General features: G+C 39.7%; 1 long non-coding RNA gene across 1 annotated transcript; it reads right to left on the minus strand.

Moving 5' to 3' along the window:
• Positions 1-8,701: 8,701 nt before the first annotated feature.
• Positions 8,702-12,285, minus strand: LOC146491680 (uncharacterized). The gene is made up of 2 exons (XR_014872395.1): positions 10,421-12,285; positions 8,702-10,316 (listed from the first exon to the last, which is right to left on the minus strand). It is a non-coding gene; the product is annotated as an uncharacterized LOC146491680 (long non-coding RNA).
• Positions 12,286-12,887: the final 602 nt, after the last annotated feature.

Raw genomic sequence — 12,887 nt, forward strand, 5'->3', positions numbered from 1 at the left:
GTCTTACATATTTGTTTAATATGTGCGTTGAAGGACATATCCTGGTCAAAAATGACTCCAAGGTTCCTCACAGTGTTACTGGAGGCCAAGGTAATGCCATCCAGAGTAAGAATCTGGTTAGATACCATATTTCTAAGCTTTTCAGCGCCGAGTACAATGACCTCAGTTTTATCTGAGTTAAGAAGCAGAAAGTTAGTGGCCATCCAAGTCTTTATGTCTTTAAGACATTCCTGCAGTTTAACTAATTGGTGTGTGTTATCTGGCTTCATGGACAGATAGAGCTGGGTGTCATCTGCATAGCAGTGAAAATGTATGCTATGTCTTCTAATGATGCTGCCTAGGGGAAGCATGTATAATGTAAACAGAATTGGTCCTAGCACTGAACCCTGTGGAACTCCATAATTAACCTCAGTGTGTGAAGAGGACTCTCCATTTACATGCACAAATTGGAGTCTATTAGATAGATATGATACAAACCACTGCAGTGCAATACCTGTAATACCTACAGCATGTTCTAATCGCTCTAATAGAATATTATGGTCAACAGTATCGAATGCTGCACTAAGGTCAAGAAGGACAAGCACAGAGATGAGTCCACTGTCAGAGGCCATAAGAAGATCATTTGTAACCTTCACTAAAGCTGTTTCTGTGCTGTGATGAGCTCTGAAACCTGACTGAAACTCTTCAAATAAACCATTCCTCTGCAGATGATCTGTTAGCTGTGTGACAACTACTCTTTCAAGGATTTTTGATATGAAAGGAAGGTTGGAGATTGGCCTATAATTAGCTAAGACTGCTGGGTCTAGAGATGCTTTTTGAGTAAAGGTTTAACTGCAGCCACCTTGAAGGCCTGTGGTACATAGCCGATTATTAGAGATAGGTTGATCATATATAAGATCGAAGAATTAATCAATGGCAGGACTTCTTTGAGCAGTTTTGTAGGAATGGGGTCTAAAAGACACGTTGATGGTTTGGAGGAAGTAATTATTGAAGTTAACTCAGAAAGATCGATTGGAAAAAAAGAGTCTAACTTAACATCAATGGAACTAAGAGTAGCTGTAGATAATATTACATCTGTGGGATGATTATTGGTAATTTTTTCTCTAATGATAAAAATTTTATTTGTGAAGAAGTTCATGAAGTCATCACTAGTTAACGTTAAAGGGATGGTTGGCTCAAAAGAGCTCTGACTTTTTGTCAGCCTGGCTACAGTGCTGAAGAGAAACCTGGGGTTGTTCTTATTTTCTTCAATCAGTGATGAGTAGTAAGCTGTTCTGGCTTTGCGGAGGGCTTTCTTATAAAGCAACAAACTATTTTTCCAGGCTAAATGATGATCCTCTAAATTTGTGACACGCCATTTCCTCTCCAGATTACGAGTCATCTGCTTTAGGGTACGTGTTTGAGAATTATACCACGGGGTCAGGTACTTCTGATTAGAGACCTTAGTTTTCACTGGAGCTACAGTATCCAGAGTCGTACGTAGTGAGGAGGTGAAATTATTAACAAGATAATCGACCTCTGTTGGGGTAGCGTTCAGATAGCTGCTCTGCTCTGTGTTGGTACAGGGCATTGACGATGATAACAGTGGCTGGATTATATTCTTAAACTTAGTTACAGCGCTTTCAGAAAGACATCTACTTTGATAAAGTCCACTCTCCACTGCTGCGTAATCAATTATTGTAAATGTAAATGTTATCAGGAAATGATCAGACAGGAGAGGGTTTTCAGGAAACACTGTTAAATGTTCAGTTTCTATGCCATATGTTAAAACAAGATCTAGAGTGTGATTAAAGTGGTGGGTGGGTTCTTTTACATTTTGAGAGAAACCAATTGAGTCTAACAACAGATTAAATGCCATGTTGAGGCTGTCATTTTTAGCATCTACATGGATGTTAAAATCACCCACAATAATTATTTTACCTGAGCTCAGAACTAAATTAGATATAAAGTCTGAGAAATCAGACAGAAACTCTGTGTAAGGCCCAGGTGGACGATAGATGATAACAAGTAAGACTGGTTTCTGAGTTTCACAGCTGGGGTGGACAATGTTAAACAACAAAAAAAAGGAAGACAAAAAGGAAGGAAAAAAACGGGGAATTGCAGGGAAAGGTTGGAATAAAGAAGGAGCCTAAATTAAGAAATGTGGAGAAGAAAGAAAAGGAATAACAGCAAAAGACAAAAATAAATGATACATAAAAGACTGAAGATGAGGAAAAACACAAAGGAAGTGAAACTGGAAAACCTCATCTGAAATAGACAAATGTGGCACTTGAGATGAGAAGGTTAAAGCCATGGAAGATGATCATACAATTTTCTGCAAAAAGCTACAAATCAAATATGTATTGTTAGAAGATGTGTATATATTTTTAAAATTTGGATTAGCAACAGGTGGGCTAAATGCAGGCAGATATGTAGGCGATGGGAAAGGAGTATGAGAAAAACAACAGGCACAGAAAGGGCAGCAGGGTGGAGAGTAAGACTGAAAACAGGAAAATATAAGTTGGGAAAGAAGAGAAGTGCCAAGTGAAATAAAGAGTAAGTAAAGGCAGATAAAAGACGAAGGGAAGAGAAAAGAAGGGAGTGGAAGGAAAAGGGAGCAATAAAACAGCTAGAAAAAGAAGTACACAACGAGGGACGCAAGGGAAGAATGTAAACTATGAAAGTAGGAGGAAAAAAGGAAAACAACAAGGAATGAAGTGGGCTGAAATGAGTAAATGACACAAAGGGAGGGATGAAGGATGAAGAGGAGGCGGTTAAAAAAATGAAGGGAAGAACAAAAGAGGTAGGACAGTGGGCCAAAATATAAGTTAAGATATATTTTTGCAACTACTGAACTGAATGCAGACAATGAAAAAGAAAACAGGAAAAGAGATGCAGAAAATACAAGGATACATAGATATGGAAGACTCAAAGAGAGAAAGATGGAAGTGTGGTAAAATGAAAGAAAAATGAAAGCGTGATTTGTTAAAGAAAGAAACAGTGGGTCACAAAACGGGAGTAAATCAGAGCAGAGGAGCTGTGGACCAAAGTTATCTAAACAAAGAAAGTGGAGAAAGAAAGAAATACAAAAGAAAAAGTGGAAATCAAAAATTAAGACAATAAAAGAAGGAAATAAATTGAAAGAATGGAAAAAAGAGGAAGAGAACTAAGGAAATGAAAAATTAAAGGTTTTAAGAAGAAAGAAATGAAATAGAAACGGGCTGTAAAAAGATGGAAGAAGAAAAAATTAAACACTGGACTAAATTAAAGGGCAAATAAATAGACAAGTGAAAAAAGAGGCGGAGAAGAATGCTTTGAATGAAAGAAGGAAAATGTACAAACAACGCAGAATAAGAAAGAGAGGAATTGAAAGAGAAAAACCAGTGAAAAAACATTATAACATGTCCCCCACAAATTATTCTCACTGAGAATTCACCTTCAAAGTAAGGTACAGCTTTTATTTTGAAGGCAAGCAGCCTGCATTTCCAGTTTGTCACACTTTTTCAACTTTCTCTACCATTTGACGGGTGCCAACAAGTTGCGTCTTCCATGCAAACTCTGACAAAAGTCTGGGTATACCTCTTTGCAACCACCTGCCAAATAAGAAAAGAATAAAGATTTTCTGCTAGCAGTCGGTAGTTGTTAGATGGTCACCAACTAGGGCTGCCACGATTAGTCACGATTATGTCGACTATTAAACCGTCGACAACTAATTTAATAGTCACCACGTCGTTTGATGCTTTGTAAGATCCTGAAAGACGCAGGAATAAGCAGTAGAATTTAAGAGTGTAATAACGGACTGAAACAGAAGATGGCAGCACTGCATGAAGAAGGATGCCAGCTGCCGTTAAATCCCGAAGAAGAAGAAGCTGTGTCCCAGAATTCATAGCACAGCCCAGCGCAGCCCAGCTCAGTTTCCAACAACGGCGGCAGCTATTTAGTGTTAATATTACTCTCATTATTCTTTCTGGGTCACAAAATAAACGTTTAACATATTTTCAGGTGAGAATGTAGCTGTGTAAATCTCAAATATCTGCTCAGTTTATCAAGACACCACATATTTTCAAAAGCGCTCCGACGTTTTCGGAGACGTCTGTTACCCACTAGCTCGATAGCTAGCCGGGGGCTAGGCTAACTAGAGCCCGTGAGAGCACCGGACTCCCGGGAAATCGTTTTCAAACCCACCGCCGTCTTTTGCTACTCAGATTAAACACATATGTCATTTAGATAACTTAAAAATGTTATTGTTTGGCTTTTTTTTGTATTTTATTTGTTCCTGAGTAAATCGGTTTGGCTGAGATTAAAGTTATAGTTTTTACACAGCTGAATAAACGTCAAGCAGACAACTGATTATCAGAAGTGTGAGATGCTCAAGAATATACTCTGGTGTCCTGTTATATTTTAGATAGCAAGGAGTTTATTAAACTTCACCGAAACAACCTGCAGATTTCATTAAAATTTAATAAATGATCATCTTGTCTTTATTTTTAGTTAGCACATACCTTAAACACTTAAAGCTGTAAGCTAATGATAGTTGTATAAGAGCAGATGCTGCTGGTGCAATAAGCTGTACGTTTTACATTCAATGGATGCATGATCTGATTAGTCAACTAATCGCAAAAATAATCGGGGACTAGTCGACTATCAAAATAATCGTTTGTGGCAGCCCTATCACCAACCAGTCTCCAAACCTAGGTGGCTGAGGCTAAGCGCCAAATGAAAACAATGTAAAGGCCCGACATTTCAAAAGAGAAACCCCAATAATCCAACTGGCCTCTTTGAGCAAGCATTTGGTAAAAGTGGGAAGGAAAAACTCCCTTTTAACAGGAAGAAACCTCAGGCAGAACTAGGCTCAGGAAGGGGCGGCCATCTGCTGTGACCGGTTGGAGGTGAAAGGAGGAAGACAGGACAAAGTCATGCTGTGGTAGAGAGCCAAAGAGAGAAAGAAGGAAAAACTAAATCAAAAAGAGGCCATAAAATAGAAAATATAAAGAATTAACAGTGAGGAAGGAAGCAAAGATGTAAGGCATGCTGATCTAGCTCACACTTAATTTGTTTCCCACCACACTTACTTACACAAACCGATATTTCCTCCATAACTTGGCTCTTAACTACAGAAGTTGGGTGACTAAAAATGGAAAGAGTAATCAAGCTGGTCGGTATGGCAGCTGATATTTGTAAAGTTTGAGCTGCTTCCACTCTGCCAATTTACAGTTATTCCATTTTCGCGAAGACGGCCGGCGTGCCCACCCCGAGCCTTACTTCAGCAGACAAAAGTGCTAACAGCAGATGAATTAAAGGTTACCAACAATATATGATGAATGTCAGGCAAATACAAATTACCACAGGAAGAAGAATAATGAAGAGGCTTTTTTTCCCCCGCCAAGCCAGGGGCCAGTCAATAATTAGAGGTGGCGCGGTCGCTGTCACCGGCTTTCTGCAGGCTCGGCGCTTTGTTTCGGCTTTAATTGCTCAGGTTAAGATGGCCGCCCACGCCACATTTATGAAAAAAAAATTCGAGTCGTTTACTGTCGAGATGCTCATCACGAGAGACCCGGATCCAACAGGACGCCCTTCGACAAGTTTCCTTGTCTCGTGCATTTGGTGTTTACTCGGAGCGAAGCGTGAGGGGAGTTCGCTTTGATCCCCTCCAAAAAAATAAAGTAAATTAAAATAAGTCCCAACCGCGCACGGGGAAGATGTGCCACGAGTGGTTGACGGTCGGTGCACATTGAGATTTTTTTTTTTTTTTTTTTGCATTCAGGGAGACATAATCACACAAATAAGACATCAAAGATAGACTGAAAGTTAAAATATGCAGCTGAAAAATTATTCAGATTGTTTTGGGAAAGCAGGGGGAAAAATATTCCCTCAAAGTGTCCGACTGGATGACATCAAAACTCTGTGATACCGTGAGACACGTGCACGAGCCAGACAGGATGCTTTCAGCTTTTTAGACATGTCTGGTCAGAGGTTTTTTTTTTTTTTTTTTGGTTTCAGGGATCTTGGCAGCTTCGGTCCTTCATGTCGTGGTTCCCGTGACTGGAGGGGAATCCCATTTTTTTCCCTCCTCCTCTTGTTTTTCTGGTCACTGGCATGCAGCTCGCCAGTATGTCTCTTCTCAATGTGAACTCCCGTGCCCCGCAGGTTGGCAGAGAGAAAAGCGACACACACACACACACACGCATGCACAAATAAAACTGGCCGCTGCCTGCAGGTTGAAGCCAAAATGCTGCACCTGCGTCATTTTTTGCCGGCTCCAATAACTCCGACCACCTCTCCACCTGTACAGCAAATCTGGCAACAGTCAAACCTAAAAAAACCCAACCCGTGTTCGAAACAGGAGGATGCGTCAGTGAGTGCGTCATGGAAATATGTGTCCTGTGAGGAGAAAAGAGGAGTGTAAATAGTGATAACAGGTTCATGTGTCAGGTTCAATTGTTCCTTTCACTTTACTTCAGGGGAGTTGGACTCATTTTAATAAACGGGCAATTAAACACATAATCCAGGAGGATTATTATGTAATAACACAATCAAAGAACGTTAAACTCTATATTTTCACCTGTGTTTTCAATCTGAAAACACTGACATTTAACAAACCATTCAACTACAAAACCCCTGATGACCGACCTAAGAAAAATGAGTACATTTCACTCGTTAAGGGATGCTCTAATGCCCCTTGAGAGTAAAAACATCCTCTGTGTTTGCGGCTGTCGTTTTTGTTAAAGCTCTTAGCATCAATCAGTTTGGTTTGGTTTATGTGAAATGAAAAACCAGAAAATATGATGTGAAAATGACACTTCATCTAAAAAGTAACATCTAGTTGTTGATCGATAGATCCAAATATCAACAATAATGATACCAGTAGCGGTATCGATACTAGCGTGATAGTATCAATAGTAATAAAGAAATTATTATTTTCCGAAATGAAAACTTAACCCTAAAGAGACGCTGATCCAAAGCGTTTCAGAGACCGGCACATTTGCATTCCAGGTCTCCACAAACAGCAGTTTCAAAGTGCATAAGAAAAGGTGACAAGTGTGATTTGTTCTGTTAACTAAAGTCACAGCGATTTAGTGCTCAGAGGTGTCAGTATTGGTATCGGAAGTACTGGCCTTGTGTTTACTTGGTATCGGATTGATGTCAAACTTTGTAGTATTGCGCAGCACTAGAAACATGTTCTAGTTTCTAAAGGTTTAGCCAAAGTTAACCCTACTCTGTGAACCCTGATTGGTCACTAGTGACAGCTTGGATATTAAGATGCAGTGTGCTTTTTTTTTTTTCAGACAACCTCCAAAACAACGACAACTGCCATTCTCAGCCCCTCCAGCGTGTTATTAATGCCCAGTACATAAATAAAACATGAAAATCTCCCAACATGGAGGGATCTCTCTATGACATTGTATGATCTTTACCGTATTTTGTTTTGGATTTCATCATTTTCCCTGTTTTTAGGGCAGAAATCTGATGATCAGTGTGGTGTGTTTGAGAAATACAACACGCAGTCAGTCACAGCTTGGGTATGTGTCACACGAGGCTTCACTAAACTGCAGTAACCTTACCAAACTACTCTGTATTTTTACTGCGTGAGGAGAGCTTTGTGCCTCAGAAACAACAACAAGCTGCAAAACGCTGAAGAAGCTGAGAGTTCAGTGATGTTAAGGGACAGAAAGTTTCTCTTTGTCTGAAAGCTCTCAGAAAGCTGAGATTCAAAGCGAGGCCCATCTCTCCTAATTAACACTTTGAAAGATAAAAGCAGTTTATTAAATCAATCAGGATGATGGTTGTTTGTGAATCCCAGCAGATAAGGACATTTGCATATTAACTTTGCAGTTCTAACCTACATTTGAGGATCTTCTGAGATTGTGGCCGGCTTCAATGTAAATATTTTTCCCCCTCACTTCTACTGTACACGTTTTAAAGTTTCATCGCCTCAGATTCTCTGGTGGATTTTCAACTCATTAAAAAATAAAGACACGGATAAATAAGCAAACATATAACGTAAACAGACAAACAAATGAATAAACGAGCACGGATATCACGGCGCCGGAGAGGCTCTGCCAAAATTTCTGGCAAAGACGGGGCAAAACAATCTGGATCTTGACTTTCTGTTAGATATTCCCAGTTCAAAATTCGACTTTAAACGGACATGAAAGCAACAAATAGGCTTTAAAGAAGTATTATGTGTGCCCTGCAGTTAATCTGGCACGTACTAAAGAGCCACAATCTCACTTTAATGTGAATCATGTATTTTCCTGATAATGTTTTGAGTGGATTTAGTATCTCTGGGCTTTTATTCAACTTGTTCATATTAAAATCTCATTGTTTTGAGTTTTCTACACTGATTGAACGGTGCAGTTCATTGCATGTATTTCTAAGATGTCTCAGTTTTATCGCAGAGTTTGACTTTCCTGGGTCTTAAAGGTAAAAACTGTGCCTTTACATGGGGTTTTGTTAAGAATAAACACAGAGTATGTACAGTAGTTTGCTCACTGGAGCACAGAGTATGGATTAAAAGCAGCAACCCAGAAATGCACCATTCTCGGTATGTAGTAAACACAATTTCAAAAATTCTTCGGCATGAACAGATTGTCCACAGACAATGGAGGCAAGTGAAAATTAAACTAAATGAAATTTTTATAGGTTTGGAAAAACTTGTGTCAAGCAATTTAGCTCAGTGGGTTTTTTTCTTAGGTATCTCAATACACATTGGGGGTCTCAGAGGGGCTACCAAAAACGATGTTAGGTACTGTAGAACAAGTGCTACATAGAACTCTACATTTAGGTGCCCAATAGATTTCTGAGTTAATTAAACTACCCTGAAATGTGTTGAGGTGGAGGGTACAGTACACTCCCTCTCTGGGCCATCACGTTCAGTCACAGTGCAGTCGCAAGGGTCACCTTGTTGGAGGCAATCTGTCTTCAAACAAATGCAGTATGCCTCAGTCACTGGTTAGACAGACTGGAGAAAATTTGCAAATATTTGTTGCCTAATTTAAAATACATACAGAGATTGCCAACAAGGTGTAATCAGTCTGAGTCAGTCTAAAGTGATGAGCACAACCCAACGCGTCATTTTGATTGAGGGTCTTTGATTCAGCTGGTTGCCAACTGGTTGCATTCTGGTTAGATTCCCATATGAACGCAAGGTTACTCGGTGCCTATGTCAAATCACTGTCCTGCAGCAACTATCTCACTGTTTGTTAAAGAATTTCTGTGTATTCAGACTATAAGAATATCTTATTTATTGCTATTTTATAATTGTCTCTCGAAGACAGCAGTTGAATGCAAATGGTCGCAGGCCTGGTCCCTGCCTTCAAAACATCCATTTCAGAGGCAGCGAGATCACAAGCTCATTGCACAGAGTCGCTATATTTTTATTTGTGCCGTGATCCGCGACATCTGTTTTCCTTAATGTGACTGTTCCATCAGGAACTCTATCTTCAAAGTTATCCTGCTAGTGTTTTCAGCATTTTGTTTAAAATCTGGTTTAAAACAAAAATCAGTCACCAGTAGCTGATTCTAAATTCTATTTCTCACATTTCCCACCACCCATAATTTGAAGGATATTTATATTACTGCACTTAATTGCTGGGGGCTAAAATAGAGCGAGCGCCCACTAAATGTTAGGAAACTTTGCTTTCAAGCATCATAAACGAGGTAAAAATACCTTAAATAAAGAATTCATGTACAAAAGCCATATTTTTCTTCCTTTTTGCTCAGCGGTGAACCCCCATTGTTACAGAGGTGGATGACACTCATTAAAGGAGACCTAATATTTAACGAAATGCCAATACTTCCAAACTGCTGGCTATAATGACTATAATCCTTATTTGTGTTTCTTCTTGCTTTGGAACTCCACCCTCAGAGCTATCCCACTATCAAATGCTCCCTGCATTCATTGTGATAACATTAGAGCATCAGTTGAGCGAGAGCCACAAAGAAATCAAACCTTGCAGATATTGACCGGCCTCTCATATGGACAAAGAGGAAGAAAGAAACGGCAGATCAATACCACTCGTTGTTAATCCTGGTACCTACACAACAGCGGCATTGTGTTTCGATGGGTTGGCCGAAGCCTTGTAAAGAAATCACCCGGCACAAGCGGTCCCGGCGCCATTCTTCGCCTCTTGAAAGGGTCACACACACCATGGACTGCTTCACCACTCAATACCTGACTCGCTGATGTGATGAAAGACCCAGTTTGGGCTGCGGATGACCCGACACGCTCGAATCCACAGCTGTAATCAGTCCAATCTGCATTCACACGGACAAGGGTGCGCAGATCTGAGACCGGTTATCAGTCGTCTTATCTTCAGCAGAGAATAGGTGAAGTGCTATTCCAGAGGAGAGTAAAAAAGGCAGAAAAAAGAGAAGTTACTTTAACGACTCTGGAGCCTTTTAATTGCAGAGGCTTGGATATTAGTTCAAAACCACTCACTTCATGCATGAGAACACAGTGCCACGGTGCCTGCGCCCTCACCCAACACTTGTTTTATCTGCTTGCAGATTGAACTCACTTCACAGTAAAGAGAGGCCAATTAGGGTGCAAAGGGATTAAAAACACAGGGAAAAAAGAGGCTTTTTCCATTTCTTCACTTTTGTAGTGCAGGACAGGCTATAGGATGAAAATACAAGAAGGGGAGAAAGCTCAGCACTTTATGATTGGAAATTAAAGAGAAAAACGAAGGTGTGAGCTTATTTCCTGCCACCGGTCCCCTGAGAAGAGAAAAAAAAAAGACAAGATTGCATTAGTTTTGGGTATCATTAATCTGTGAAGTTCACAGTATTCAGGCTGCTATTCTGTGATGAAGTGCAGGACTTTAAGGGTTTTGGGAACCCACTTTCTCTTAAGCAACCATGCCAGTTTCTTGTCATGTCAGTCAAAAGAGTTCACATAAATCCAAGTAACCACTTTCTGAACTTCAAGATTGGACCTTAGCACTTTTTCTGGCTCAAAAGAGTTTGGATTATTTTCCTGATTGAACTGATTTTTAGCAAATTAGGTGCTGATGGAGCCACCTCTCCACAGTCCACAGCTATGTCCCGTCCACCGAACTGCCTGCATGTCACAAGTTTCCCATAGATCGTATAAAAAGGGGACATACCCACCATGACGTCGCTCATTGGTTAGCCTAGGCCAGTTATGAAGCCTCGAGCCAAGCATTTTCATGTTCACAATCCTGGCATTTTCAAACCAGATGTGATAAGCAAAGGGTGGGTCTTGCTGTGAAACCACATGCTTGATAACTATTTCCTAGATAATTGTCCTTTCTGACTTTTAGAATCACCATGAAATACCAAAGGGATTAAAATGTTTCATCCAATGTGAAACTAGCAAATGAGGAAATAAAGTCATCTGGAAAGTTTTTACTGACATTATAGAAAAGATGACCAGAAGTCATTTTCCCACAGACTTCTACACAACCAGAAGTCTTTTTGAAAACTGATAACTTGCCCCCTGCTGGCTAGTAAAGTGGATACACATTTAAGACACCTGCACGCTGACTTTTATTTTCAGACCTGAAAGCTACGTCCTTCTGCCAAGCTCAGAATCAGCTAGTTGGGCTGTGTTTTGAAGTCAAATGGCTTTACTCGTGCATAAAGAGTTAACAAGAAGCCAATGCCATAGGCCTAAAAAATGGCATAAACTGTGCCAAAGACTAGGCCAATGGCAAAATTATAATTCTATGCTAGTGGCTAAACTAGCAAGCAGCCGCAGAAGATCTGAAAACAGTTGCTGGAAAACCATAGCAGCAAATAGTTTAAGATATGTGTCACTCTATATAAAATCAGTCAAATCTCAGGAAAAGTTCAGAAATCAAAGTTAGAGATGGACGTGCACAGAGGAGGGATAGTAGCTATACCAGGCAAACAAGGAGGTTTGTGGATGTAGTGAAGAAGGACATGCGGAGGGTTGGTGTAACAAAGGAGGATGCTTGGGATAGGGTGAGATACAGAACGAAGATCTAATAAATCCATGTAAAATTTGACCTTCATACTATGAATATTGTCAGGGTTACAGGCCCGTGGATTGACCCGTGTTTTTTTTGTGCACATTGATAATACTTTGATCGTAAGTGGGTCAGACCAGTGAAACTATGTGATAAATGTGTAAAACTACTGAAAAAAGTTGTGGTAGTTCATTGCCGAGACTGTCCCGTAATTTTAAAATACAACCTTTTTGTTCATTCAAACAAAATGGCTTTTTTCTGTGAATCCACTGGAAAAAAAACATAAATGAATATAGTACATAGTGAAAAAATAAACAAAATAATCTGTCTTTTCATTAATTTATTATCATTAATTATTCATTTGTAGTAGTATTAATGAAGGTGTTCTGTGTAACTGTGTAACAAGAATAAAGCATACAAAAACACAAAAAATGGAAGAATAACTTAGTCATCACTCCACATTATGACAGCATTTACACAGTAATATAAATAATTAGGAATGAAGAAGCAGAGTTTGAATGACAGATTTCCTGACACAACATGTTGTTTGTATGCAACACTTCAATGAATGAAGCAAAGTTGTGCTTTATTCTAGGTTTTGGCCCCGAACAAAGCACGATCGATCGATCCCCACACATGATCCCTGATCCTGTGCTTGTTCGAGTGTTTTTCGTAATGCTTCTGAACAGTATCGACATCGAGAACTTATCCAGCATCATTGATATGCACCATAAAACTTTACCTCTGCTTTGAAAGGGACGACCATCAGCATGAATAATGTACGAAAATATATAAATGTATTGACACCCGGGGGATTTATTTATTTATTTAATTATTTTTTAATACATTCACTTCAGACCCCAAGCTGCAGGCTCTCGCAGACCACACTGAGGGTGTCGATTTTATTTTCCTGAGTTGAAAGAAGATAAACATTCGCCCGTCGAACTCTGCAGA

The sequence above is a fragment of the Neolamprologus multifasciatus genome, chromosome 23, assembly GCF_963576455.1.
Source record: "Neolamprologus multifasciatus chromosome 23, fNeoMul1.2, whole genome shotgun sequence".
Lineage (NCBI taxonomy): Eukaryota > Metazoa > Chordata > Actinopteri > Cichliformes > Cichlidae > Neolamprologus > Neolamprologus multifasciatus.